Source organism: Crocodylus siamensis, chromosome 2 (assembly GCF_052110815.1).
Source record: "Crocodylus siamensis isolate JL-2025a chromosome 2, ASM5211081v1, whole genome shotgun sequence".
In the NCBI taxonomy this organism is placed as follows: Eukaryota; Metazoa; Chordata; order Crocodylia; family Crocodylidae; genus Crocodylus; species Crocodylus siamensis.
The window spans coordinates 31,222,894-31,250,674 of NC_143396.1; the positions used below are offsets into that span (position 1 = coordinate 31,222,894).

At 46.4% G+C, this 27,781-nt stretch overlaps 1 long non-coding RNA gene across 1 annotated transcript in view; it reads right to left on the bottom strand.

The window, feature by feature from the left end:
- The window catches only part of LOC149870121 (uncharacterized), a 31,243-nt gene extending 6,377 nt beyond the window's left edge, over positions 1–24,866 (bottom strand). Inside the window, exons 1-3 of the long non-coding RNA XR_016440690.1 lie at positions 24,790–24,866; positions 23,282–23,498; positions 1,537–1,629 (exon numbers count right to left, since the gene is read on the bottom strand). This is a non-coding gene — a long non-coding RNA (uncharacterized LOC149870121). The remainder of the gene's footprint in view (positions 1–1,536; positions 1,630–23,281; positions 23,499–24,789) is intronic.
- Between the last annotated feature and the right edge of the window lie 2,915 nt (positions 24,867–27,781).

The window sequence follows — 27,781 nt, forward strand, 5'->3', positions numbered from 1 at the left end:
GCAATGCAGGCAAGAAAGCCAGTCAGTGAAAATGGAAATGGAGGCATCAGTGGGTGAGGGATAGACTGGGGCGGGAGAGGTGGGGGAAAGGGGGATGTAGCAACGCAGGTAAAAGTAAAGAGGTCCCTGGGGAGTTAGATGCCTGGCAGATTGTACTCCATGACTGTCTGTATGTAGGAGACTGATGAAGTGAAATTCATAGGCCCGGCTGTAAAATGTACGTAGTCTATGCCGCAAGGTATGAATGTATAGAAATAAAATATAAATGTATCTCCCTTCCTATATAAATTAAATTCTATAGTGTAATATCCAATATCAATTTAAAATTGAAAAGAATAAATCAATGACTATAATAATAAAATAAAAGCATCTAGAAGAAAGAAAAAGGTATTCTGGAATCCCTCTTGCTAGGCTAAGCTAGCGAGCAGGAAATCATTCAAGTCAATGCTAGTAGTAGCCTTCATTGTCTAACGCTCCTGAGCTACTGTAAGATAGCTCAGTAACTGTCAGACCCAAAGGCAGAAAGCAGGCCAGTTAAAACAATGCTGCCTTTTATGCTGTTTTTCCATCCCTTTCCCAGAGCATTTGACTTGGAAGGGACCTCAGGGAAGGGTCACAATCACTGGCCAGCTACACAGTCAATATGAGAGCAGTCCTTCCCCCGTCCTCCCCCTCCCTCTCCTTACTTTGTTTTCCTGCAGGCAAGCCCAGCTTCAGCTTCGAAACTCAAAATGTTTCAAAATGTTTTGACTGCCTTCATTTCATTTTGAAGCTGTTTCAAAGCCCTTCATTTTGTTTTGATTTTGCTGTTTTGAGCTCCAAACGATTTGAAACAGTGTCAAAACTAAACAGCCAGAGAAATTTTGCACAGCCTTACTAATTAGTAATGATCTTGGTATCTAATTATTGCTATATAGGCTATAGCCAGTGTCAGGTCAATATCTCAATTATGCTTAAGTGGAGCATTGTGACATCAGAGGTAACTCAACCTACTCCTGCTTTCTTCCTTCAAATAATCTGCTTGCAAAGACCATGGCTACAAAGGAATCATGTGCACTCTGTTACAATACCTGAAAACTGATTGTATGTGCACAGCAGGTCCAGCTGGGTTCTGAGAGCTGCAATTCTACCGCCTTACATTGGCGTGAGGGGGACTAGATTCATATCAAGTGTTCTCATAGGTGGGTTAACTTGGCCCATCTGTCATTGTTTTTTTAATGGTCTGTGGCTGGATTCTAATTGGACCATTAGTGTTTGAAGGACTCCCACTGGCATTATTTTTTGGTTCCATTGTGCAGAATAGCAGGAAGGGGAATGGAAATTCCACCAAACTCTCAATAGATATTCTCAGCTTACCATATTTTAACATGGTTTCTTTGTCTCAGAGTATGCTATGGAAGAATTTACTTTTCCACCCCACTTATGAGTAAATGCTGCCTTAACATCCTTAACAGTTTATGGAAGAGCTTGAAACAACCCAGGTGACATTTTATTGGCAGAACAGTGGCAAAGTTGGCAATAAATTCTCTATTTTACCTGTAGGTTAGTGATGTTGCACTACATCAAGCAGCGGTATAGAAACAACTGTAGTTCTTTTGAGAATCAGAGTTCCCCCAGTGATAGGTGTTTCTAGAATATAATTAGAATTTCTTATTCACAAGACTGAATGATGTGATCTTCAGTAATATGCTACCTCCTCCTGTGCCATAAACTACTACAAACAATATTGGAAGTTGTATTGTTACATCAAATATTAAGGCATAACAGCTGTATTTGGCCTTGGAAGGAAGTATTACAATTGAATGTTCATTGATTTAACTTTTTCGTTAAAAGAGACTCATTATCAAAGCTAGGCCTAATGTGCCAGTTATAGGGCTTCTCCAAATATCGTTCCTGATTTGTCTGTGGACTTGAGAGACTGACATATTTTACCAACATATAGGGATTGACCCTTATGTTTCATAATTAAATGTTATCTGCTATAACCACCAAATGACATCTGTATATTAACCAAAAATTATATTCATTCTGTGTATCACTTATATGCAGGTTATTCCCACAAAACCTAGACACCATTTAACTCTTAACTAAGATCTCAAAATAAGTCTTAAGTGAAACTTAAGATAATACATGGACCTGTGCACTGAGCTGAATATCAACTTGTAAAATGAATGTTACATTAATCTAAATATCTATGACTTACCTGTTTCACATTAGAACACAGTGATCCAAAATTTTTGATTAAAGCAATAGGCATGACAGATCACTACAGCTGGGAACTAACTACAGTAACTTTGTATTGGATCCAGATACCCCAATAAATCACACAAATAGTACTTACCTAAAGTGTCACTGCCCTGTAGGAAAGTAGGGTTTTTTGAACAGGGATTCAAGACAGTTCTCTCTGCACTGTAGTAATATGCCAGACAATCTACCCTCTAAACAAAATCTTGACAGAATCATTAGTATACATAGAGACCAACTATCTAAGGAAACATGCTTAGAATGTATAGGTTATTACTTTAAAAGGGTATGAAGAGTAGTTAGTCCAATGAGAAGCCTACCATCATTAAGACAAATAAATTTGTGTAAGTCTATAAACTTGGTAATAAGATTCCATAAGCAACTCTACTTCTATGGCCTGCTACATTTGCTCCTACCATACATGATGTAAAATCGCCTCTTTGACAGCTATTACAATTATATTCCTGACATGGCACTAGTTTCTGTCCTCAATGTGCAGCATGGCATATTACTGTTAAATTTGCTTTGGAAAACTAAAGACTACAAAAGACTCACCCAAATATATTCAGTAGCATGGTGAATAGTCTGCCACTATTATTTGACTTGTGGGTGGATTTAGGGTGCAGATCTGGTTGCACTGTCTATGGAAGTTTACTTCTGATTTGATCAGGAGGAAATATAAATGAATCAGTTTAGTGTTCTTTGTACCCCCAGCAGTGGATAAATAGAGATGTTTATAATTTAGACACTGATGGTTTTTTCCTTGGTGTCATCGTATGTTGAAATGGTAGATAGGGATATGTATCTGGAAACTATATTGAAGGCAAAATGTAAGAATTATTGTGGTCTCTTGACTATTCTGACAGTTTGGCAAAGACATCCAAGTACGTTTACTTATGTATATGTTTGGCAAATACATCCAAGTACATGTATTTGGCAAATACATCCAAGTCATCAATAGCCCTTGAGGACTATTATGAATAATCCATTTCTGACTATAACATTTAGTGTTAAGTCTTTCACATTATGCCAGAAGACATGTTATGTCCACCAACTTGAAACAGAGATGTAAGGGTTCATCAACAGTTGAATAGCTCTTCCTAGGCCTGATACGCAACAAGGCCAGAGTTCAAGAGACCTCACTTAACTTCCACAGGCTTAGTGGAATGAAAAAGTGGAATGAAAAAAGGTGTTACAGCTTGCTCTAAAAGATAAACTGTGTAGCAAAACAGAAGGCAGGTACACTGTTAGAACAAAAAAGATGGTATGAATGAAGAGAAAGGGCCTGGACCTCCCAAATTGCATGAACTCAAACTCAGATGTTTAGAAATGGGGAGGACACTGGTGGGAAGGGTTTGCATAAAAGTGTTCATTGTTTGTGGATAAATCCATACATCTCTTGTGCTGCCCTAAAGGAAAGCTTGTGCCTAAGAAGTTCCTTTACAAAGTCTCTTTAACCACCATATGGTTCTTCAAGAGTTAGGCTATGCACCAGAGTGTCCCTGTGGGGGGTGCTTTGGAGAATGCTTATAAACTACTGGGGAGACCTGAGTCATATCTGAAGTGTCAGATGTTGACCTGACACTGAATTTGAGGCTGAGGGAAGCTGAGCTGTGGAGTCCCAAGGAGGGGTATCAGACATGGAGGCTGTACACTGGGTGTCTGCCAGAGGGACCACACTTCAGAGACACTTTCTGGACACACTTCAGCAAAAAGGATCTAAAGGTTAGGTCCAACACAGTAAGACAGTGACTGTCAATAAAGAGTGAGTCAGCCAGAGTTGTAGCAATTCCCTGACTATAGTAGCAAGAGGCTTGAAAGGGCATTTGTGTGCTTTCATTTAATAGCTAAATAGAATGATTTTAATGCATATATCTGATGGGGGGCATCAGTAAATGAATTGGAGCTAATGGTTGGAGTTCCATGACTATTGATACTTTTTAACAGATTGTTGTTTACCCTGAGCAAGTTCCAGTTAAACTAACAAGATGACATTTTGGGTGTGTCCAGACAAGCCCACACATGTCTCTTGCAGCGTCTCAAACCCTTTTGAGATGTTGCAAGAAGCATGTGAGGGAACAAAAAAGGGTTCCCCATGCTGTAAATACCCCAAGGGAAAAAAACGGGTCAAGGTATGGTCTTGGACCATGCCCTGAGGCAACTGGAAGCTCACTCCTCCACAGAGATGCTCTGGTAGCCTGCCAGAATATCTCTGTGGTTGGTCCTTTCCCCGGTCCTGAAGCACACTGCCTGCCCATACAAGTTGCAGGGACCTGGACCTGGATTTGGCTTCTGCTAGTGGGTTGGGGGCCTGGAGGAGGGGGGAGGGGACCATGGGGGAGGCCCTGCCTGGCCTGTTCCTTTCCCCACCCCCAGTTCATTCCCCCAGCTCCCTGCGTGCTCTCCCAGCTCCCCCCCCCCGCCTCACTGGAAGTAGCGGAGAAGGAGCAGGAGGTTGGAGAGAGCAGGGGAATCTCTCCAGCTCATTTCCAGGGGCTTGTCTCCAGCCCCCTGCTTGTCTCTTGCTTGCTTCCAGCCTTGTCTCAAGCAAAATGAGCAGAAGCCCCTGGAGACATGCCGGAGACATTCTTCTGCTGTCTCCAGCCTCCTGCTCATGGGCGATGTGTAGGGGGTGCATGTGGGTGCACATGCACCCCTTATGCTCCTGCTTGTTCCCCTACTCATCTCCAGCCTCCTGAGGCTGGCCTCAGGCTCTAGCTTCCCCTGGCTGCAAATCTGGGAGGAGCCAGACAGGGTTATTTTGCCCCAAGTGGCACAATTTGCTCCACAACAAAACAAAACGCATGTCTGGGTATGTGTGCTGAGGCAAAAAGCCCCAGCTCAAATTTGCACCGCTTCTATTTGAGCTGCTGCAAGCACACTTGCTTGCATGTGTGGATGCTCTCTGTCTGTCTGTCTGTCTGTCTTTGGATAGATCTTAAAGTCTAAAATTCAGAAAAGAATAAATTTTGTACTTCAAAAGTCTCCAGGGACAATCCCAGGGGTGCAATGTCAACATTCCTAGTGGTCATTTCTAGGGATTGCCCTTCCTGGACAAATCTAAAAAAGGTTAGTTATCAAAAAATGGAAGTATATTACAAGGAATATTCCATATGTACCTTCTCTTAATGGATCAGATGTCTAGATAGGGTAAACTAATGTAGCTTCAGTGGAAGTCTACAACAGGGACAAACTCACCCATCACATGCACATCGCTTCTCTCCCTGCTTGAGCACATGAATTCATTAAAGGTTAATTTTTGTTATGCCCTCATTCTCTTCCCAATGCTGCCTCCTATCACCACAGGATGATGCAATGTGATATCACCTGAGCCTTGTTATAAGAGCCCCTAAAACTGATGACACTTTCTTTCTGTTTGAATCTGTTGTATCCACCAGTGAAAGGAAGCCTTCTACTCCATTCATTCAGGATTTCCTTTACCCACCATGGAGGTAATACACCTCTGATTCATGCTCTGCTTGAGACCAAAAAACTCATCAATTCTGACACATCAGTTCAAAAAAGATATTAAAGATCACTGCTGGGAACAACAAAAAGGAAATATTTTCTTATAGGAAGGAGTATTTTCCTGTATCCAGCAGATAGCCTAACTTGTAAATGAAATCAAAGCTAATGGTAAATCCATTTGTTGAATAAAATTCTGAAAAGAAAAGTCAATATTCTCTTTTCATTGTGTGCTTGTAAACTTTTGTGACAGATTATGTCCACATAATGCTATTTGTTCACGATGCCAGTGAAACCATTTGAATAAATGTGACATTTTCCTTTAGTACTTGACATTCATTAAAATAAATCATGTAAATTGAACACTGGAATATAAAGCAAGCACAGCAGTGGGACTTCTCCTTCTTAAGATTTTGGCAGTATTTTCCTTACCTTACTAGAGGGAAGTACTGGGAAGTGAGACAACATACCTCCTTTAACTTTTTCAACCTTCAGGTGCATCTACACATGCAGTTCACTGTGCAGTAGACTAATTTGCTGCAGTATAAAGCTTCACAGTCTACAAGTGCGATGCTATTAGACTGCAGCAAACTAGTTTTTGCTGCCGTAAGACAGTACTATCTCACAGTGACGAAAATAATTGCGCCTAAATGCATGTGTAAATGCTAACCCAGGCATACATTGAGCCTGGGCCACCTCCTGGAGTCTAAGACTGACCCCTGGGGTCCCTGCCAGCTCAGAGCTACTCCATCCTGGCTCAAACTGCTGCAGTCTCAGATGCAACACCTGCATGTGTGCCCTGGACTACAGCAATTTGAGCATCTACACATGCCATTAAAGCATCATGATAAATTCCTGCACAATTGGCAAGCTAGAGCAATGATTCTCAACTGTTTTGAGCCAATAGCCCACCTTAACCATTTCAAAGTGACCCAAGACACACTAGAGGTATGTATATAAAGTAGGCCACCTTTCCGCCTAAAGCTGCCCCCAGTCCTACTTCCAATCCCACGCATAATTGCATAATCCAGATTCAAGCACCATACTCAACACCTCCCATCCTGCTCACAGCTACCTTCCAACCCCATGCCCAGACCTATAGCTCATGTCTGTAATGGTCCCTATTGTCAGACATACCACAGAAGCATTTGAGCTGGCCCCTGAACTGGTTGACACCTGCCCCCACAAACAGTTCTCATGGTGAGAGGCAGCATAGTGTGCAGTGTCTTGGCAAAACTCTGGGAGTATGTAGGACAGTCAGCTGACTGCCCAGGCTCCCTCACATCCACTCCTGATAACCCATCTGATGAGAACCAGTGGACTGGAGAACACCACTGGAAAGACTAACAGACCTTTGAACTGTCCTACTGGACATTGCTGGCTCTGATCACCAGCCCAGCAGCATTTACAAAATAGTGTGCTCTGCAGTTTATTCTTAATAAACTCATTTACTCTCAGGAAGGTTTGAATCACTACCATTTAATTTTCCTTTCTATAATAACCTCTGCTTGACATTGTTTCCTTAATAAAAAGCACTAGATTTGGAGACTGCAGACCGTGATCTTCATTTGAAGACCCTTCCTGGAAATTGAAAAGGCAGGTAGCAACAAGCCAGCAGAGTGATTCTGAAATGATCTCATTAATCTGTTTGGGAGCCATCACATTCAGAAATGCAAACCAGTGGGCTTCAAATGCCTGCTTAGTTTTCCTTTGTAAAGCCTTCATTTAGGGTACTTAGTGGCAAAGATTAGGTTTAGGGTTTTCTGTAATAACATACTGCATCATCATTTACTCCCAATATTAATTCTCCTAAAGATTTCAATGACCTTTGCAAAATAAAATCAGATGGGACTGATGCATTTGTTTTAGAAAATGCTAATCAATATCTATTTTGTTAGCCAATATGGTTATGTCTGCTGTTATTGTGATTTATTTCACTTGTGTTGACCAGAAGTGGTTGAATGGTGATAAGAGTACTAAAAGTGGCAAGGGTTAATAAATTCAGATGAGGTTGTCATCTTATTACCAGAGAGCAGTAAGTGAAGCACAGCCATTTAATTAACCTAGTCGCAATGAATTTCATGCAACACACAGTTAACACTCCATCTATTAAAACTGTGAAGCAGATGGTAGTGAGTAGTTTCGTCTGCCATAAATAGGATACCAATTTAAATTATTTGCTGGATGGAGTTTTATAGGACAAAATTATCTACAAATTAAGTGGTAGGATACTTCATTATCTAAGACTTGTTTAATGTATATAATGTTTTTGCCCCAATGGTTTTAAAATCCAATACTTTCAAGAAGTCTCCGACAGCTAGAAAAACAAGCCAAATTGTGAGGCTTCGGCGCTGGGCTGGTAGAACATAATGCCTTCCAGGTAGGGCATTTATTTCCTATCCTGAGCTCAGTGGTGGGGAGTTACCTTAGATCCAGAAGCATGAGAACTGATATCCATTGTAAGTTTTCATTTTCACTCATCTCTCTGTGGAGATTTTTACTGGTCATATAAATGTCTAATCCTAGTTGAATATTACACAATTGCATCTCTCAATACATAGGCAGTTTCTCCGTTGCTCTTGATAAATAATTATGATAGGTATTAGCAAATGTAACATTTTCCCTTCCATTTCACAGTGTGCTGAAGAAAATTAAGTTACTACATGATTGTACAAGAGATTTGCATGCTAGTAATTTGTGGGGCCTGTTACAGATTACCTGTATCTACATTGCCATATGGTCTGTACTAGAAAATAAGCACTATTTCTGAACTCAGTAGTTAATGCACTTCTTTTGTGGGGGGGGCGGGGTTAGTAACTTGGAAGAGGTCATTCTTGAGTTCCTTGCATTCCATATAAAATGACTGAATAATGAAAAAAATAGCTTTCAAATCAGTAAAAATAGTAGTAAATGTTGCCATCTTTATATTGCAAAGTAAGAGAGAACTATGCACTTAAAAACCACAAATATCGAACAGAGTTTCACATGTCCATCTAAGTTCTGACATGTTGGGAATGTATCAATTCTTAGATTAACTTTATACCCAAAGTTGCTGTCTTTACATACAATTGAATACTCCTTATATACAATTCATTATAAGAATGCTAGGAAGAAGCAAAGAAACTTCACATCACTTTGACTCCAAATTGTGCATGAATTTAATTTGCCAGCTAAAAGTACTTATTTGCAATGGGAATACAATCATAAGTGGGGGGAAAAAAAACAACCACCTGAATCTCTAAAGCAGATAGGTCACTGATCTTGAGAAAACACATTGCTTCCTCCAAGATTTGACAGAAAAAAAGAAACAGGCTCTAAAAAACAAAAGAAAACCAATCTGAAGGACCCATTCAGTTCTGGGTTGCCTTCCTTCTTTTTAAAATGAGTCTAGGCGGTAATGTCTGCCTTTTGTAACCAAGGTTCATTAAGCTCATAGGTAGATGGAGAGAATGCATTCATTTCTATAAATAACTCTCTGAGACTCCTTTATTTAAATGACTTCTTGAGTTTTTCTCCATAGAGAGACACTAGGCAAGGGTGTCCCTTGTCACCTCTACTGATAGCTATGTCCATTGAAAGGCTTGCAATAGCTAGCAGAGTGTCTCAAGAGATTTGGAGCATCACAATCCCTGACAAAGGACAAAAATTGCTCTTTTCACAGATGACGTCTTGCTTTATATCTGTAAAACACTACCCTTTAAGGAGGTCTTTTTAGAATGCTACCATACTGTATCCAGTTTTGATGTAAATATGACTACATCAGAGACAACCCCTTAGGCAATCTTTCCACAGGACTCTCCAAGGGATTCAAATACCTAATGATACAAATCTCACCCAATTTAAGTGAATTAATTATACTACATCTACCGTCCTTTTTACATCCTTCACGTTATATAGATGGCAGAGAAGGTATAATTTGCCATTATTTGTTGGTTGAAATTAAAAGTATTTAGAATTTTTTACGACATGCAAAGAGCTCAAGAATCACCTCTTCCTAAGGTTCTAAAGACCAACAAAAAAACCCAAAGGACTTATAGACAGGAAACAGGTGTGGGCAGATGAGAATAGGATGGGTTTCAACATTGATAAGTGCAAGGTGATGTACCTGGGGAGGAACAACCAGCACCATACCTACAGGCTGGGGAACTCCCTTCTCACCAGTGCAGAGGCAGAAAAGGATCTTGGAGTCATTATTGATGCCAAAATGAACATGGGCCAACAGTGCGGGGATGTGGTCAGGAAGGCCAACAGCACCTTGTCATGCATCCACAGATGCATCTCAAGCAGGTCCAAGGAGGTGATACTCCCTCTCAATGCTGCACTGGTCAGGCTGCAGTTGGAGTACTGCATCCAGTTCTGGGTGCCGCACTTCAGGAGGGATGTGGCCAACATGGAGAGGGTCCAGAGGAGGGCCACCCACATGATCGGGGGGCAGCAGGGCAGGCCCTACAAGGAGAGGCTATGGGACCTGAACCTGTTAAGCCTCCATAAGAGAAGGCTGAGGGGGGATCTAGTGGCTGTTTACAAACTAGTCAGAGGGGACCAGCAGGCATTGGGAGAGTCCCTGTTCCCCCAAGCACTACCAGGAGTCACCAGGAATAACGGTCACAAGTTGGCAGAGGGTAGATTTAGGCTAAATATCAGGAGGCGCTACTTCACAGTCAGGGCAGCTAGGGTCTGGAACCAACTTCCAAGAGAAGTAGTGCTGGCTTCTACCCTGGAGATCTTTAAAAGGAGGCTAGATGAACACCTCACCAGAGATGTTTGACCCCAGTACTTTTTCCTGCTATGGGAGGGGGTCAGACTTGATGATCTGCTCAGGTCCCTTCTGACCCTAACAACTATGAAACTATATGACCCCCTCCCCACCACAGAAACTCTGTAAGTGGATAGCTTGATTCTGATCGCTTCAAAACTGGGCCCAATCTGGCCCCTGGCACCGTGTCATCTGACTCATGGGGCTCCCCACAAGTGTGAAAATTTGATGATTGGGGAACAGTGGCATCACTGCCCCGCTGACAAATTTTAAAACTCATGAGGAGCCCTGCACAATGAAAACCATGTCCCTGAAGGCTGGATCAAGTGCACAGGGTCATGGAGGGGCAACATAAGACACAAATCAGGTGTTCAGGTCTGGGCAGAGGCAGGACAGAGCCCAATCCAACTCATGGACCTGCCCGTTGCCACTCATCTGATCCACAGGGCCAAAAAATGAGTCACCATTAGTTTACAGCAACAAAAAGCACTCAAACTCACTGGAAAAATATTGAAGCAGATGATTGTTGTTATTTTTTCCCCAGTCTATTAGATAATGCAAGTCCTTTCTGCTTTCTTGGGATATCAGACAGTGGTAAGGACCATGGTGAAACATGGAAAAAGATAATCAAATTACTTTGGTAAAATGCCCAACGTTTCACTAACTTTCATTCATTTCAATTAAAATTCATTTGGGTTTGTGAGATTAGGCAGCAGGAATTTTAAAAGATAGTCACCATCTTTTAAAATATGAGAGTTTTTCCAGATTGTAATACTAGTGAAATGTAGACCAGCTCAAAAGTAAATGTAATCTATTTCTTGAGATTTGTGTGTGTGTATTGTGACATAGACATAGACACACCTATACTCACACACCTATAAATTAATCCCCCTCCTAGAAATCATTATTAAAGCAGAAACCCCACAGTTGATGAGGAGTCAATTAGAAGAAATAAACAGTACCCTAACCCAAAGCTATTATCTCTGTTGCACTGAGAAATCTTGTTCAATCCCTTTGCTGGAAAACATGTGCACAAGCTTATATTCAGCTGTTCTAAATTATAATTGCCTGCATAGGGCTATCATAATATGCACCATCTGAGGATTAAACACCATATCTTAAAATATATAACTAACAAGGCATTTATGAGGAAAAACCCTGGGAAAAACCCTGTGGGGCAGCGGGGATCACCCCCCGCCAGGAAGGAACTTTGAGTCTGGAGTTTTTCTTGTTTTGTTTTGTTTTTCTTAAAGGGCTGAAGCTGGCCTGGGTGAGGCACCCATGGGGAGGCTGCGGAGTGAGGGAGTGGTTGGGGGGCTCATGCAGAGCCCCCCCCCGTGCAGCGTGAGGCAGTGGGGGGGCAGCAGGGATGGTCCTCCCACCCAGCAGCACCCACTGAGTTGGGGCTTTTTTTAAACAAGTGCCAGGAGCTGGGGCGGGCAAAACAGCCGTTACCAGGCTGGGGGCAATGCGCCGGGCTAATTCAGAGATTTGGCAGCAGCCAGATTGGTTTGGGACAGTGACTCGAATCACCGAATCAAATCATTGTCCCCTGAATCCTAAGTGAATATTAACCACTTCACACAGGCCTTAGTATTCATACTGCATAGATTTCACTTCAGTTTTGAACAAAATAAATCCACACTTGCCTTTAAGATGCATTAACTGTGATTATCTGCTATTCTAAAAAAAAAGGCACAGATATTATTTATGGGCTTGCTGAAATATATCCTTATTTGGGGTATAATTTCATATTTTCAGAGTTGACATTAACTCAGTTTTTAACCCTGAATTCTACATTAAGCCATAGCACCATGGTAATGTAGAACAGAAGTCTATATCTATGGTGATGAAAACTGAATATACTTTAAGACCTAGATGACAGAGGCAAAAATATTTGCCTCCTGAAAACAAAATACCAGATCAATAATTCCAAAGGAAGTTTATAGTTATATATGTGGCACAGGAAGGAATATCCTAAAATTTTACTAAATAATAAATGAAACAGCCCTAGTCACATTTATTAATAATACCTAAGCCTCATGTATCATGTAACTTTGCTCGCAACAGCTTTATTCAGAATGGAGACAGCTTCGGACTAGCTCCCAAAAACCAACAAGCTGGGGAGCCGCCCTGAACAATAGATTTTTCCTACATTTATACACTTTGGTTCAAATTCACAAACATTCATTTTGCCCTTGCCCCTCCTATGTTCCACCTATTTCTCCTCCCATCTCAAGCTCCACCTCTGTTTGCTCATTAGCATGGAATAGCCTATGCATTTTACTCATTTACATGTCTTTTTGCTATGAGCACATGTCTAAGACCTTGACTCCTGCTCTTCAGTCAATAGGCAGACTTTGACCAAAACCTGGAAGCTTCTGGAGGCTTCTTCACCAATCACCATTCACCTTTTTGCATATGTTCATCTCAAATTCTGTTACCAATTACGTGTTGTTTTCCACATTCCAATTGTTTTTTCTGTCTCATGTTGTACCATCTTCCACCTTTTTTGAGCCCCTGTATCTTCTCTCATTCCTCACTTAGCTGGTTCCCAGCACACAGACTTGCTTGCTGCTTTTTCTTAGAAAATGGTTGACACAGTTAAGATGGTTACTTAGAATAAGCAAATGGCTGGCTTAGATACCATTCTGCCTTGTGGTCAGCAGCTCTGCTAGGCCACAGGTCATGCCTTTATTCAGCTGCAAATTCAGTGCTCCACAAGATCCAAATATTGTCACTTTAACAATAGGCTCCCAGACAAAAATCATATCTGACAAGATGTGTCAAGCACATACAGAGTTTTTGGGGTTTTTGTTTGTTTGTTTTGGGTTTTTTACATATCAACAGGAATCTTGGTTGCGCTGACTTCAGTGCAGTTTGGGACTATTTTGTTAAGATATTATTTACACTGATGTTGGAGTAGAGAACACACTAGTTGGGTTGGTTGTAAATGGCTGGATAAAGGACTGTGCCCAATGTGCCCGAGATGCAAAGTGTACCACCTTAATAAGTGCTACATTCTGCAGTACTGGGATAAACAAATATGGATACAACAAGAAGGAATCTCAAGAGAAGCTCTAACTGCACTTTAACAACTTCCATCCATCCTTCAATTTGACTCTGAAATACTCCGCCCAGCAGATTTATTTCTTAGACAACACTGGAAGTTTGCAATAGCTGTTTCACCACCACATAGTATCAGAGGCCAACTGCTATACCAAGTGACACACCTACGGCTCACATCCTAAGCACACCATGAGATTTCTTGGCCATAGTCAAGCTATATTCCAGCCATATCTACTCTAATCTCACTGACCAGGATGCATACCTTAAGGACCTGGAGCAGGGATTCCTATACATACAATTCAGTCCTAAAACTATAACCACTCAGATCATCAGAGCCAGACTCAGGCCCCACTCCAACCTGCTACAATACCTGGGATAAGGTCAACAGAGTCCTTTTGGTTGTTACTGACAGCCCCCAGTTTGAACACCTTAGACACATCATTAATGACCTCCAAACACTCCTGGAAAATTGTGACCGTCTCAGGGTAGCCATGGAAGAATAACCTGTCCTGGCTTACAGGCAGCCCCCAAACCTCAAATGGCCTCAATCCAGCAGCAGAGTACCTAGTTCCAGTTCTCACTAAGGCATCAGACCTTGCTTTGGACTCATGTACAAGCTGGGCTCCTTCATCAACACAGGACACATCTACACAAGACACTGACTGTGCTGTTGTTATTATGCAGTCATTTAGTCCTTGCATACCCAAGTACTAAATGACTTCACAGTAACTGATGTGACTGCGCAGTATCATCCCCGTATGGTTGCCTGGTGACTAGGGATGCACCGATAAAGATTTTTTGGGCCAGTCCTGATGGCCGATTATTAATCAGCCATATCAGCAGATACCAAGCCCATCACCGATATGCAGCCTGGCAGCTTGGAGAGCAGCGATCAGCCAGTAAATCTGTTTTGGGGAAAGGGTGGGGAGAGGGAGGGAAGGGGTGTGGGGAGGATTGAGGACCCCATGGTGAAGGGTTTAGGGTGGCTCTGGGGGTGGGGCAAGGGCAGGTGTTGCACAGCTGGGATGGGGTGGGGCAGGCCAGGGGACAGAGCCATGGCTCATCCAGGGGGCATGCACCTCTGGGGGAGACATGAAGGGAATGTGCCCCCCCAGATCTATGTGCAGGGTGAGGGCAGGCTGCCACTGCATGCTTGGGGCCAGAGGCTATGCTGGGCTTTTCCCAGCAGAGGGGCTAGGCTGCACTTGGGCCAGGTGGGGTAGGGCAGGACAGGGCAGCAGCGGGAATTTCAAACTGCAACCTTTAAAAGCCGTGGTTTGACATAGCTCCTGGCACTCGGGAGCCAGAAGCAGGGAGAAGAGGAAGGATCCAGGCACACGTGTGTCCCGCAAGCACATATGCCCCCTTACCTGACCCAAAGCAGAGGCAAACGCAGCAGGAGCAGAGCCAGCAGAGGGGGCAGCAGCAGCTGAACCCCCTAAGGTAAGTGGGGCAGAGAGACCGACGCAGCTGAGCCAGATCCAGAGGTGAAGCCCCCTGGATCCCTCTTAACTGAGCTGGTAGGGAGCCGCGTTCCTGAGCCGCATGAATAGAGAGCACAAACAGGGTCGTTCTGTAATAGCGCATTGGTGTTTGCATCGGCGTTCGTGCCGGCGGGCGAGCAGGAAGGACGAGGAGGAAGACTCCTGCTCTGCTAGTAAGGGCAGCAACTCCTGCGATGGTGTCGACACGGAGTTCTGCCAGGGCCCCTGCCCGGGGGGCGCAGCCTTCCTGGGGCTTGTCCGAGGCCTCCACCCAGACGGAGCCCTCGGGGGGGCTGCCGTCCTACAACCCTCTGGCCTGCGGGAACTGCCCGGCAAGGTCTGGGGGGGCAGGGACTGGGGACTCCTGCACCTGTCCTGTAGGTATCCGCCTTAGGACCCTGGAGGAACGGGTGCGGGGGCTCCTGGAGGAGGTTAGCAGGCTGAGGGGAATCCATGAGGCAGAGGAGGAAATTGATAGGTATTTTCTTTCTCTGCAGGGTGGTACGACTGAGGAGAGGGCAGCCCGGGATGAGCCCTCCACTGCTGAGTGGCAGACGGTCTCCCGCGCCAGGGCTATTAACCATGTTGCGGCACCAGTTCCTCCTGTCCATCTGGAGAACAGGTACGAGGCCCTGGCAGCCCTGGAGGAGGAGGGAGCAGTGGAAGATACCAGGGAGGAGACTCTGCGCACACAATGTCCTGTGCGGGCGGTGGGAGTCAAGAGGCCTAAGAGGAGGAAGCGTCGCGTCATCGTGATTGGTGACTCCATCCTGAGAGGTGCGCACAGGCGGTCTTCTCTTCCATCCTGCCAGTGAGCAGTCGAGGCAGACGCCACGAGATGTGCATAGCGGAGACCAACTGGAGGCTACAGGAATGGTGCTTCGAGGCGGGCTTTGGCTTCCTCAGCCATGACCGGCACATCGTGATGAGAGACATGCTGGGATGGGATGGGCTCCACCTTTCCCCTAAAGGTAAGCGTGTGTTCTCTTCCAGGTTGGTGAACCTCCTTCGGCGGGCTTTAAACTAGGCTCGTCGGGGGAGGGGGAAGATGAGGGCGGAGGAGATGATGAACTACCAGGCCCAGCAACAGCCAGCGAGCCCAGACCAATGGTCAAAAGGGAGAAACAGGTAAGTGATGGGGGACGGGGCATTGCTGAGACTAGGGGGTCAGTGGGCACAACCGTTGGAGGCCTCAAAGGCCTCTACACGAATGCTCGACGTATGGGGAAGAAGCAGGAGGAACTTGCCCTCCTCCTAGCTGTCACCAGCCCTGACATAGTGGGGATCACAGAAACGTGGTGGGACTCATCGCATGACTGGGCGGTGAGTGTCAAGGGCTATAGGCTATACAGGAGGGACAGGATAGGAAGGAAAGGTGGAGGAGTAGCACTCTACATCAAGGAGGAATATACTTCCTCGTTAATTAGCAAGGGGGTAGAGGGGGGGCACTCTGAGGTGCTCTGGGTTAGAGTAAAAGGCAGTCCAGGGGATAGAGACTTAACGGTGGGAGTCTACTATAGACCTCCCAACCAGGGAGAAGAGCTCGACCAGGAATTCTTAGGTCAGCTCGCAGAGGCAGTGAGGGCTAAGGATGTGGTCATCATGGGGGACCTGAACTTCCCAGACATCTGCTGGGAAGAGCAGTCAGCCAAGTCTGATCGCTCACGTCGGTTCTTAGCCAGAGTGCAGGACCTCCATCTAACCCAGGAGGTGCACAGCCCCACCAGGGGAGACGCCTTGTTGGACCTGGTGCTGGCCACGGGTGATGACCTGGTGAGGGGGCTGCGGGTGATGGGCCACCTGGGAGACAGTGATCATCACTTGCTGGAATTCACCATCCAGCGTAAGGTGGCAAAGGGCTGCAGCAAGGCAACAGCCCTAGACTCTAGGAGGGCTGACTTCAACAAGCTAAGGAGGATTGTTGGGGAAGCGCTGAGGACCCAGAGGGGAAGGGAGCCAGATGTCCAAGGTGAGTGGTTGCTCCTTAAGGAGACAATTCTCCATGCCCAAAGGGAGGTAATCCCAACAAGGGTCAAAGGGAGCAGGAGGGCACATAAACCCCCATGGCTCACTAGGAGCATCCGGGAATGTCTCCTTGCTAAAAGGGAGGCATACACCCAATGGAGGGATGGGGTCATCACCAAGAAGGACTATGTTACAGTCGCCCGAGGATGTAGGGGGGCAGTCAGGAAGGCCAAGGCAGAGATGGAGATAGGACTAGCTTCCCGGATTAAGGACAATAAGAAGTCCTTCTTCAAATACATAGGGGGTAAAAAGAGGGTCCCGGGTAATGTGGGGCCCCTGCAGGACACGATGGGCAACTTAGTCGTCACGCCAGATGACAAAGCTAACATATTTAACGATTTCTTTGCCTCTGTCTTCCTAAGTAGGGACCAGTTCAGCCACCTCCCTGCTGGGCCCCCCTCGGGCCCCGGGAGAGACATGCCTGGGCCAGGGGTTAGCGAGGAGTTAGTTAGGGTACTTCTGGAGAGGCTGGACGTGTTCAAGTCTGCTGGTCCGGACGACCTTCACCCTAGGGTTCTACAGGAACTGGCCGAGGTCATTGCGGGACCCCTGGCGCGGCTCTATGAGCACTCGTGGTGCTCTGGTGAGGTGCCGGAGGACTGGAAGAGGGCCAATGTGGTCCCTATCTTCAAAAAGGGAAAAAAAGAGGACCCGGGAAATTACAGGCCAGTTAGTCTTACCTCAATCCCGGGTAAGCTCTTTGAAAAAATTATCCTGGCACACATCCAGGAGGGCCTTGCGGGGGAATGCATGCTCAGGGGCAACCAACATGGGTTCATCAGTGGCAGGTCTTGTCAGACCAACCTGGTGGCCTTTTACGATCAGGTCACCAAATCATTAGACGCAGGGGTTGCTGTGGATGTAGTCTTTCTGGACTTCCGGAAGGCTTTCGACACTGTCTCTCACCCTGTCCTCATCAAAAAGCTGGGAGACTGTGGTGTCGATGCCCACACAGTCAAATGGGTCGCCAACTGGTTGGAGGGCCGCACCCAGAGGGTGGTAGTGGATGGGTTCTTCTCGACCTGGAAGGACGTGGGCAGTGGGGTTCCGCAGGGCTCAGTCCTTGGGCCCGCACTGTTCAACATCTTCATCAGTGACTTGGATGAGGGGGTAGAAAGCACCCTGTTCAAGTTTGCTGATGACACTAAGATGTGGGGGGATGTGGGTGCACTAGAAGGGTGCAATAGGCTACAAGCTGACCTTGACAGGTTGCAACGGTGGGCGGATGAGAATAGGATGGGGTTTAACACTGATAAGTGCAAGGTGTCGCACATGGGGAGGAAGAACCGGCACCACACTTACAGGTTGGGGAACTCCCCTCTTGCCAGCACGGAGACGGAAAAGGATCTTGGAGTCGTCATTGACTCCACGATGAACATGGGCCGGCAGTGTGGGGAGGCAGTCAAGAAGGCCAACCGTACCCTGTCATGCATCCACAGATGCTTCTCGAGCAGGTCCAGGGAGGTGATCCTCCCCCTCTATGCGGCACTGGTCAGGCCGCAGCTGGAGTACTGCGTCCAGTTCTGGGCGCCACACTTCAAGAGGGACGTGGACGATATGGAAAGAGTTCAGAGGAGGGCCACTCGTATGATCAGGGGTCAGCAGGGCAGGCCTTATGAGGAGAGGCTACGGGACCTGAACCTGTTTAGCCTCCACAAGAGAAGGTTAAGGGGGGACCTTGTGGCCTGCTACAAACTGGTCAGGGGGATCAGCAGGTATTGAGGGAGTCCCTGTTCCCCCGTGCGCTGCCAGGAGTGACCAGGAATAACGGTCACAAGCTGGCGGAGGGTAAGTTTAGATTAGATATTAGGAGGCGCTACTTCACAGTCAGGGCGGCTAGGGCCTGGAACCGGCTTCCAGGGGAAGTGGTGCAGGCTCCTAGCCTGGGGATTTTTAAAAGGAAGTTAGATGAGCACCTTGCCAGGGTCATCTGACCCCGGTGCTCTTTCCTGCCGAGGCAGGGGGTCGGACTAGATGATCTACCTAGGTCCCTTCCGACTCTAGCTACTATGAAACTATGAAACTATGCTAGCACAGGGTGAAGGTACCGCACTAAGCCAGAAACAAGCAGCCACTCCTACGATGGTGTTGACACAGAGTGCTGCCAGGGCACCTGCTGGGGGGCACAGCCTTCCTGGGGCTTGTCTGAGGCCTCCACCCAAACAGAGTCCATGGGGGGGCTGGCATCCTCCCACCCCCTGGCCTGCGGGAGTTGCCCAGCAAGGCCTTGGGGGGCAGGGATTGGGGACCCCCACACCTGTCCTGCAGGCACCCGCCTTCGGGACCTGGAGGCACAGGTGAGTGAGCTCCAGGAGGAGGTTAGCAGGCTGAGAGGAATCAGGGAGGCAGAGGAAGAAATAGACAGTTATTTCCTTCCCCTGCAGGGTCACACACCCAAGGAAGAAGCACCCTGGGAGGTGCCCTCCACTGCAGAGTGGCAGACGGCCACTTTCAGAACCAGGGCTGCTTCTAACACAGTAATACCAGTTCCTCCAGTCCAGCTGGAGAACAGGTATGAGGCCCTCACAACTCTGGAGCAGAAGGAAGGAGAGGAAGCAACCGGAGAGGAGGCAACTCCATGCTCTTCACATTCCGAGCAGGCCGAAGGAGCTAAGCAGGCCAGGAGGAAAAAGCATGGAGTGATCATCATAGGCGACCCCATCCTGAGAGGTACAGAGGGCCCCATCTGTCACCAGGACCCCTCGGCATGCGAGGTCTACTGCCTACCTGGGGCAAAGATTCAGGATGTGAAGGGGATGATCCAGGCTATGATCCAGCCCACCGATTACTACCCCATGGTCCTAATCCATGTGGGTACTAAGGATGCAGCCAGGAGAAGCCCTGATCGCCTGATGAAGGACTACCATGCTCTGGGATGCGTCCTAAAGGAGATAGGTGCACAGGTGGTTTTCTCTTCTATCCTACCAGTGAGTGGATGTGGAAGACGGCATGCAACGTGTATCACAGACACCAACTGCTGGCTTCGGGAATGGTGTCTCGAGGCAGGCTTTGGCTTCCTCAATAATGACCGGCACATCACGACAAGAGACATGCTCAGATGGGATGGGTTCCACCTTTCCCCTAAAGGTAAGCCTATATTTTCTTCTAGGTTGGTGGATCTCCTCCAGCGGACTTTAAACTAGGCTCACTGGGGGAAGAGGAAGATGAGGGCAGAGAAAGCCTTGGACTACCAAACCAAGCAACACCCACAAGTACAGTCCAGCCTAAGCCGACAAGTGGAACATATACACAGGTAAGTGACAGGGGCCAGGGTAATGCTGAAAGTAGGGGGCCAGTGCACACATCCACAGGAGGCCTCAAATGCCTCTACACAAACGCTCATAGTATCGGAAACAAGCAAGAGGAACTTACCCTCATGCTACCTGACACCAACCCAGACATAGTGGGGATCACTGAAACGTGGTGGGACCCAACACATGAATGGGCAGTGAATATCAAGGGCTAGGAAAGGTGGGGTGTGGCACTCTACATTAAGGAGGAATACACATCCTCGTTAATTAGCAAAGAATCAAAGGAGGGGCACTCTGAAGTGCTCTGGGTTAGAATACAAGGCAGTCTCAGGGAAAGAGACTTAACGGTGGGGGTCTACTACAGACCACGCAACCAAGGGGAAGAGCTAGACCAGGAATTCTTAAGTCAGCTCATGGAGGTAGGTCAAAGGATGTGGTCATCATGGGGGACCTGAACTTTCCAGACATCTGCTGGGAAGAGCAGTCAGCCAGGTCTGACCGCTCAGGTAGGTTCCTAGCCAGAATGCAGGACCTTCATCTAACCCAGGAGGTACACAGCCCCACCAGGGGAGATGCCTTGCTGGACCTGGTGCTGGCCACGGGCAATGACCTGGTGAGGGGGCTGAAGGTGCTCAACCACCTGGGCGACAGTGATCATTGCCTGCTGGAATTCACCTTAAGGAGACGATCCTCCAAGCCCAAAGGGAGGTAATCCCAACATGGATCAAAGGGGACAGGAGGGCGCAAAAGCCCCCATGGCTCACCAAAAGCATCCGGGAATGTCTCCTAGCTAAAAGGGCACCCAATGAAAGGGAGGGGCCATCACCAGAGAGGATTATACTGTGGTTGCTCAGGGATGCAGGGGGGAAGTCAGGAAGGCCAAGGTGGACATGGAACTGGGACTAGCTTCCCAGACCAAGGACAACAAGAAGTCCTTTTTTAAATACATAGGGGGCAAAAAGAAGGTTCCAGGTAATGTGGGGCCCCTGCAGGACATGCTAGGAAATTAGGTCACTACACCAGACAACAAAGCCAACATATTTAACGATTTCTTTGCCTCCATTTTCCTGAGCAGGGACGGGAACAGTCACACCCCTCTGGGCCCCCCTTAAACTCCAGGGGAGGTGCACCTAGGCCAAGTGTTAGTGAGGATCTATTTAGGGAACATCTGGAGGGACTGGATGTATCCAACTCAGCTGGTCCAGACAATCTCCACCCCACAGTACTGAGGGAATTGGCTGAGGTCATTGCGGGACCCCTGGCACGGCTTTATGAGCACTCGTGGTGCTCTGGTGTGGTGCCAGAGGACTGGAAGAGGGCCAACGTGGTTCCCATCTTCAAAAAGGGGAGGAAGGAGGACCCAGAAAACTATAGGCCAGTTACTCTTACCTACAATTGTAGACAGGTTACAGGTTACAGGGGTGGGCGGATGAAAATAGGATGGGATTCAACACCGACAAGTGCAAAGTGATGCACCTGGGGAGGAACAACTGGCACCATACCTACAGGCTGGGGAACTCCCTTCTCATCAGAACAGAGGCAGAAAAGGATCTTGGAGTCATTATTGATTCCAAGATGAACATGGGCCGGCAGTGTGGGGATGCAGTCAGGAAGGCCAACCGCACCTTGTCATGCATCCACAGATGCATCTCTAGCAGGTCCAAGGAGGTGATCCTCCCCCTCTATGCAGCACTGGTCAGGCCAGAGCTAGAGTACTGTGTCCAGTTCTGGGTGCCGCACTTCAGGAGGGATGTGGCCAACATGGAGAGGGTCCAGAGGAGGCCACTTGCATGATCAGGTGCAGCAGGGCAGGCCCTACAAGGAGAGGCTACGGGACCTGAACCTGTGCAGCCTCCACAAAAAAAGGCTGAGGGGGGATCTAGTGGCCTATTACAAACTAGTCAGGAGGGATCAGCAGGCATTGGGGGAGTCCCTGTTCCCCCGAGCACTGCCAGGAGTGACTAGAAATAACGGTCACAAGCTGGCAGAGGGTAGATTTAGGCTAGATATCAGGAGGCGCTACTACACTGTCAGGGCAGCTAGGGTCTGGAACCAACTTCCAAGCGAAGTGGTGCTGGCTTCTACCCTGGGGGTCTTTAAGAGGAGGCTAGATGTACATCTTGCTGGGGTTGTTTGACCCCAGTACTCTTTCCTGCCATGGCAGGGGGTTGGTCTCGATGATCTGCTCAGGTCCCTTCTGACCCTTGAAACTATGAAGCTATGAAACTATAAGCACCAGCAACCCACCCTTGCCCTGCACACAGATCCAGGCAACACATGCCCCCCCATGCCTCCCCCAGGGGTGCACAAAGCAGCAGCCTGCATCTGCGCACATTCACCAGCAACATGATTGGCTACATCAGCCAAAAAAGCTGACCGCTGAGAATGTCAATTTTTCTTTTATCAGTGCCAATATGATAGGGACTGGTATATCAGTGCACCTCTACTGGTGATGTTTATTGCACAGTAACTCATTACTACTGTGCAGTAACATCACTCATGGTTCTTGACCCACAACAGCACTGCACACCAGTAATGAGCTACTGTGCATTAAGCATCTTGTGCAGATGTGGCCACAGATCACTTCACCACTGGGCCAGATAAGTCACATTGTAACATCTGAGGTTCATTCACTGGCTCCTTTACCAATGTTACATACATCGTCACTGCCACTACAATGCCCTTCTGCTGTTTACACTGGACAGGGGAAGCAATCCCTACATGTGAAAACAAATGGACACCAATTTGCCGTCAGTACCAGAAAGGCACACAAGCCTGTAGCAGAACTGTTTTACCTCCCAGGCCATTCCATTTCTGATCTCAGAATGGCTGTTCTTAGACAACAACACTTTAAAAATGAACTTGAATAGGAAGTTGCAGAAGAAGAAATCATCCATAGACTGGACTGTGTTAAATCTAGTCTAAATTGAGATGGTGGCTTCTTACCCCATTACCTGGATTAGTTTTTATAACTGTAGCAGGCTTACCTTTCAGAGCTTGGGTTGAGTCCCAGGCTTGAGATTCTGCTGTTTCAATTGGAGGAGTCCATCTACCAGTCAGGGGGCAGCAAGAGAAATGAAGTCGTGCCCCTTTCCTGAGGGGTGGGGGAGAGGAGCTCCCTTGGACCTGATTGAAGAATTCAATGTTCTCAGGTCTGGAAGACTTCGGGGCGGAGCCCTGGAGTATATAAAAGGAGCTGCATGCCTAGCACGAGGAAGATGCATTGGGGATGGAGAAGAGAGAAGAGCTGCTCAGCAGAGCAAAGCAGTAACCCAGGAAGAGCCCCTGAAAACTTCTATCTGTGCGGAGCTGCAGATGGTTCCAGCGGTCAGGCTCTTGGTGTGCAGCACAGCGCATGGCATCTGAACCCTGGGAGCTACGTGAGGTGGCTCAGGTCTGCACCCTTTGGCATGTGGCCAGAGATATGGTGCACAGACCAGTGCATGGATCTTTGGAGCCGTTTGGGTGGCTCAGGTCCCCAATCTCCATACGAGGCTGGGAGCTCAGTCCAGGAGGCACTGCCTGGAGGATGGGGAACCCGGGGAGCCGCTTGAGGTGGCTCGGGTTTACAGCTGCTGGCACGAGGCAGCAGCTCAGTGCAGATGACGCTATATAGAAGGTCCAGGAGCGGATTGAGCCCCAGTGCCACAGAAGGCTGTCTGGGCCTCCAGCCCCTAGCACAAGGCAAAGCGCCCACTACACAGACTGGTGCATGTGGCCCTAAGTCAGGCCAGCGGCAGCAGAGTCAGGCAGCAGGAAGGCCCAGCAGAGAAAAGAGCTTGACCTGGAGAACAGGAGGCACCCCTCCAGGTCTGTGGAGTAGTAAGTTACCCTAGAGAGAGGGTTCCCACAGGGGAGGGACCCCCCCAAGGTTGTGAAGGGGCACCATGTGGGCTGCTCCTGGGTGATAGCGGGGGGGGAGGGGACTTAGAGGTCTCTGGGGTCTCCCTCTCCTTTTCTTTCCCCTACTTCCTTTCCTGTAGTGGTACCTTGGGAGTGGGGCCCCTGCCCTGGCGGGCACCCAGATAGTCGAAGGATTGCTGGATATATTTGTAGACTGTGCCTTATAGTTTATGTGACTAAGTTAAAGTAATAGTTTGTATATTAACGGAGTTATAAGGTTGCCCGATCAATATCCTTTGTTCTGGGTTGTTCTATTGTTCATCGGTATTTTTTAATAATAAGTGGGGGGGTGTAATATGCCCCCCCCTTACCAGAGTGTGACTGCTGTCAGCTGTCTAATTACCTGCAGTCATCTAATTACCTGTTACCCACCAGGGTGGGGCTGTCTGCATATAAGGGTGGTCTGCTCAGTAGTCACAGACCACTCAATAGGTTACTTGTGTTTTTCTGTACTTCTTGCTAGGGTCTGTTGCTAGTTCTGCCCCTGAGCAGAAAAGTAGTTAGCCTGAAGTCATGAAGTAGGCAGGATAGTTATGCACCTTGTAAACTGACTAAATATATAGCGAGCACAAGCTTTATAAGCTGCCCTTACCTGAACCCCTGCTTCCTGATCAACTGGCTCCTGGTCCCACAGGCTCAACAAGATTCCAGTTTGGTGCTCTACTTCCTGACCTGCTTGTTTGTGACTCTAGTTCACGTATTTGCCTTATTACCTTGCCAGCTCATGACCTCGGTATCAAAACCTGACCACCCATGTCCTACTTCCCTGACAGCTTGAAGTGTTAGGAGCAAATTGGGAGTCTAGCTGAAGCAATCTGGTCAGGGCCTTCCTCCTCAGCAGCAGCTGCTTCAGCTGGGATAGGCTGTAGAGCCTCAGAATTGCACAATGTGTCAGATGTGACATCAAGCCCTTTTGGACTTCCCTGAAGTAGTACTATGGAGCTTGAGTAAGGTATAATGAAGGGAGGAGGCACTGGCTCCTGACTGCATCAGCCACTCACAGCTGTGGGAGGAGTGAATAGGGACAATTGCCAAAAAACTTTAACCCTTCCTACTGTTAATTTATTATCCAAGTTTTTAAACTTGGTAACACTGCTTTACTTTTTTATTAATAAGTCCTTTTTGGCTAACCCCTTGGACTCTATGCTTATACCCAAAAGGTATCATTTAGTTTTGTCAGGTTTCTGGGTGGGTGCTTGAGTGTTATGTTATTAGTGTGGAACTCCTAGAAAGTAAACCTGGCCCTTTCTTCTGATAAATAGTGCCTGGCAGGACCAACATTTAACATGTTTACATTGTCCTCCAAGATATAAGGGTAGCAACTTTTAAAAGAATGTAATTGTCTTTAAAGAAGGAAGCATAGGGGACTCTAATATTATTTATATAGCCTCCTGCCCTTCAGGAAAAAAAAACAACCCTAAATATTAAGAAACCAGATAAAGTCAAGACACAGTGATGAAAAATGTAGAGCCCAAAGCAATAGATTCAGGTTGGTTTGTTTGTTTGGGTTTTTTAATGATCAATAACAGATGCAATAAAAGGCATCAAGAGATGGTGACAACCTCATTGGCTGAGATCACCAAACTATTTGAATATATCAAATAAGCAACATCCTTTAAATCATGGAATGATGCTCCATTTTCTGGTTCTGCTTCTGTGAATAACAGCAGAAATAATGAGGAAGACATCAGCAAGGGTAATATACAGAGGAGCAGAGATCATTTGGGAATGTTGGGATGAGAAGTTGTTACAAATATCACCCTGAAAGTTACAGTTGATAATGCTTTGTGGTCTTTACTGTAAGTAAATGAGTTGCAGGAAGGAAGTGGAATAATCCTAGGTAACAGAGGGGTAACTTATGAGACAAAACTGCCTACCCTATTTCTAGCTTGATACACATAGTGAATTTAGGACTTGAAATGTTACAACTTGCACTCCAAGAGATAAGTATGTGGCCAAAAGAAGAGCTTGTATTCCAAATGTGTGATTTGGCATGTGATCTGGCATGATTATGATTAACAGCAGAAGTTTAGTACTCTTTTGACTTGTGTAAGATCATAGTATTGCAGAAGAATGTGCAACCTGAAAATAGGAATAAACCCAGAACACTGACAGGAGAAACAGGCTTTTGTTACACACTGCAGCTTACAGAGGCACTTATCTTAATGCCCTCTTTCCTAAGCTGCCTCTGTTTTAAGCCTCTGGAAGTGTGTTTCAAGGCAAGAATCTTGTAGGGAGGCTACGTAACGGACGATATCAGTCATCCCAGGTTAGAAAAAATGATTAATGACTTTAAGCAAACTATTAGTGCTATTTTCACCTAGTCAATCTGAAAAACTTTCTAAGATCACTGACCGCAATAGTGTCTCCTGTTTAAAATTTCAGATGTTGGTGGGTGTGGAGCTATTACATCAGTCATGTAAAATGTACAGAAACTTCTTTCAAGCAATTTGTCTTTCAAAACAAAAGTGAAATCCAGAATTACATATCTGTTTAAAAACAGTGTGCAGAGAGTGATTTCCAAGCCAAAGTCTGTCCCAGAGCTTTGTTATACTCTTGGATAAATGAACAACCCCTTCCCTAGCTGGCAATGGTGGCAATTTTCAGAAACTTAGGAGTTTAAAGAAATGATCTGACCTGCAAAAGCACTGAATGGTCAACAGCTTGCACTGGGGCCTGCGCAGGGAAGGTGTTCAGTGTTTCTGAAAATTGGACCATTTAGGTGATGAAATATGAACTTAATAACCTAACTTTAGGCTCCATTGGATAAAATGGCAAAATTATTTGTTCAAAAGGGATCCAAAAGGATTTGGATAACTGGAGATATAGGTAGGTGCCTAGTGAGAATTGAAAGGCTCTTTAGCAGGCTAGGTGCCTACCTGCCATTCGCCTCAATGGTCACTACCACCAGGTACCTACCTGTATTCTTGGGCACCTAAATACCTTAGCAAATCTGACTATGGATTCCGTTTTCAAAAACAGCTTACACAATTGGGGTTACAACAGCAAAGATACCTAGGTATTACCATACCTAGCACCCTGCTGTCTATAAGTACCTCAGCCAAGACTTAGGCTCCAGGCCCCCATATGATGCATGAGGAGAATATGATGCTTACAGAAGGAATCATTAGCAACCAGCTGTGCAGGGACTCACTTATGGTGGCCAGGAGTGAAATACCTAGGATTGTGGTGCCTAAAAGGTGGACTTCATTGCTTAAAAGGGGAGATGGGCTCCTATGTACCTGTGAGGATCTGGCCTTTAGGAATACAACCTTACTTCTAAAAAGATTTAGGTTCCTCAAATGCCTATTTTCCCAAATTTGAAAACAGGACTTTGGCTCCTGAGTCACTTACTTGCTTTAAAAATGATACTTATTTTTTAATATCTTGACAGGTACAATATCTAAACCATGAAAACTTCAGTTTAAAAATCTAAAGAAAACTGGATTTTTTTTTATATCTACAGAGTGATATTTAAAATAAAGCCTTGTTTACGTTATAAAGGAAAAATATTTTCTATTAGTCTGCAATCATGAAAATAATTAAGTAGCAGTCCTGTAGTTGAAGCATTCTGTGCATGCACA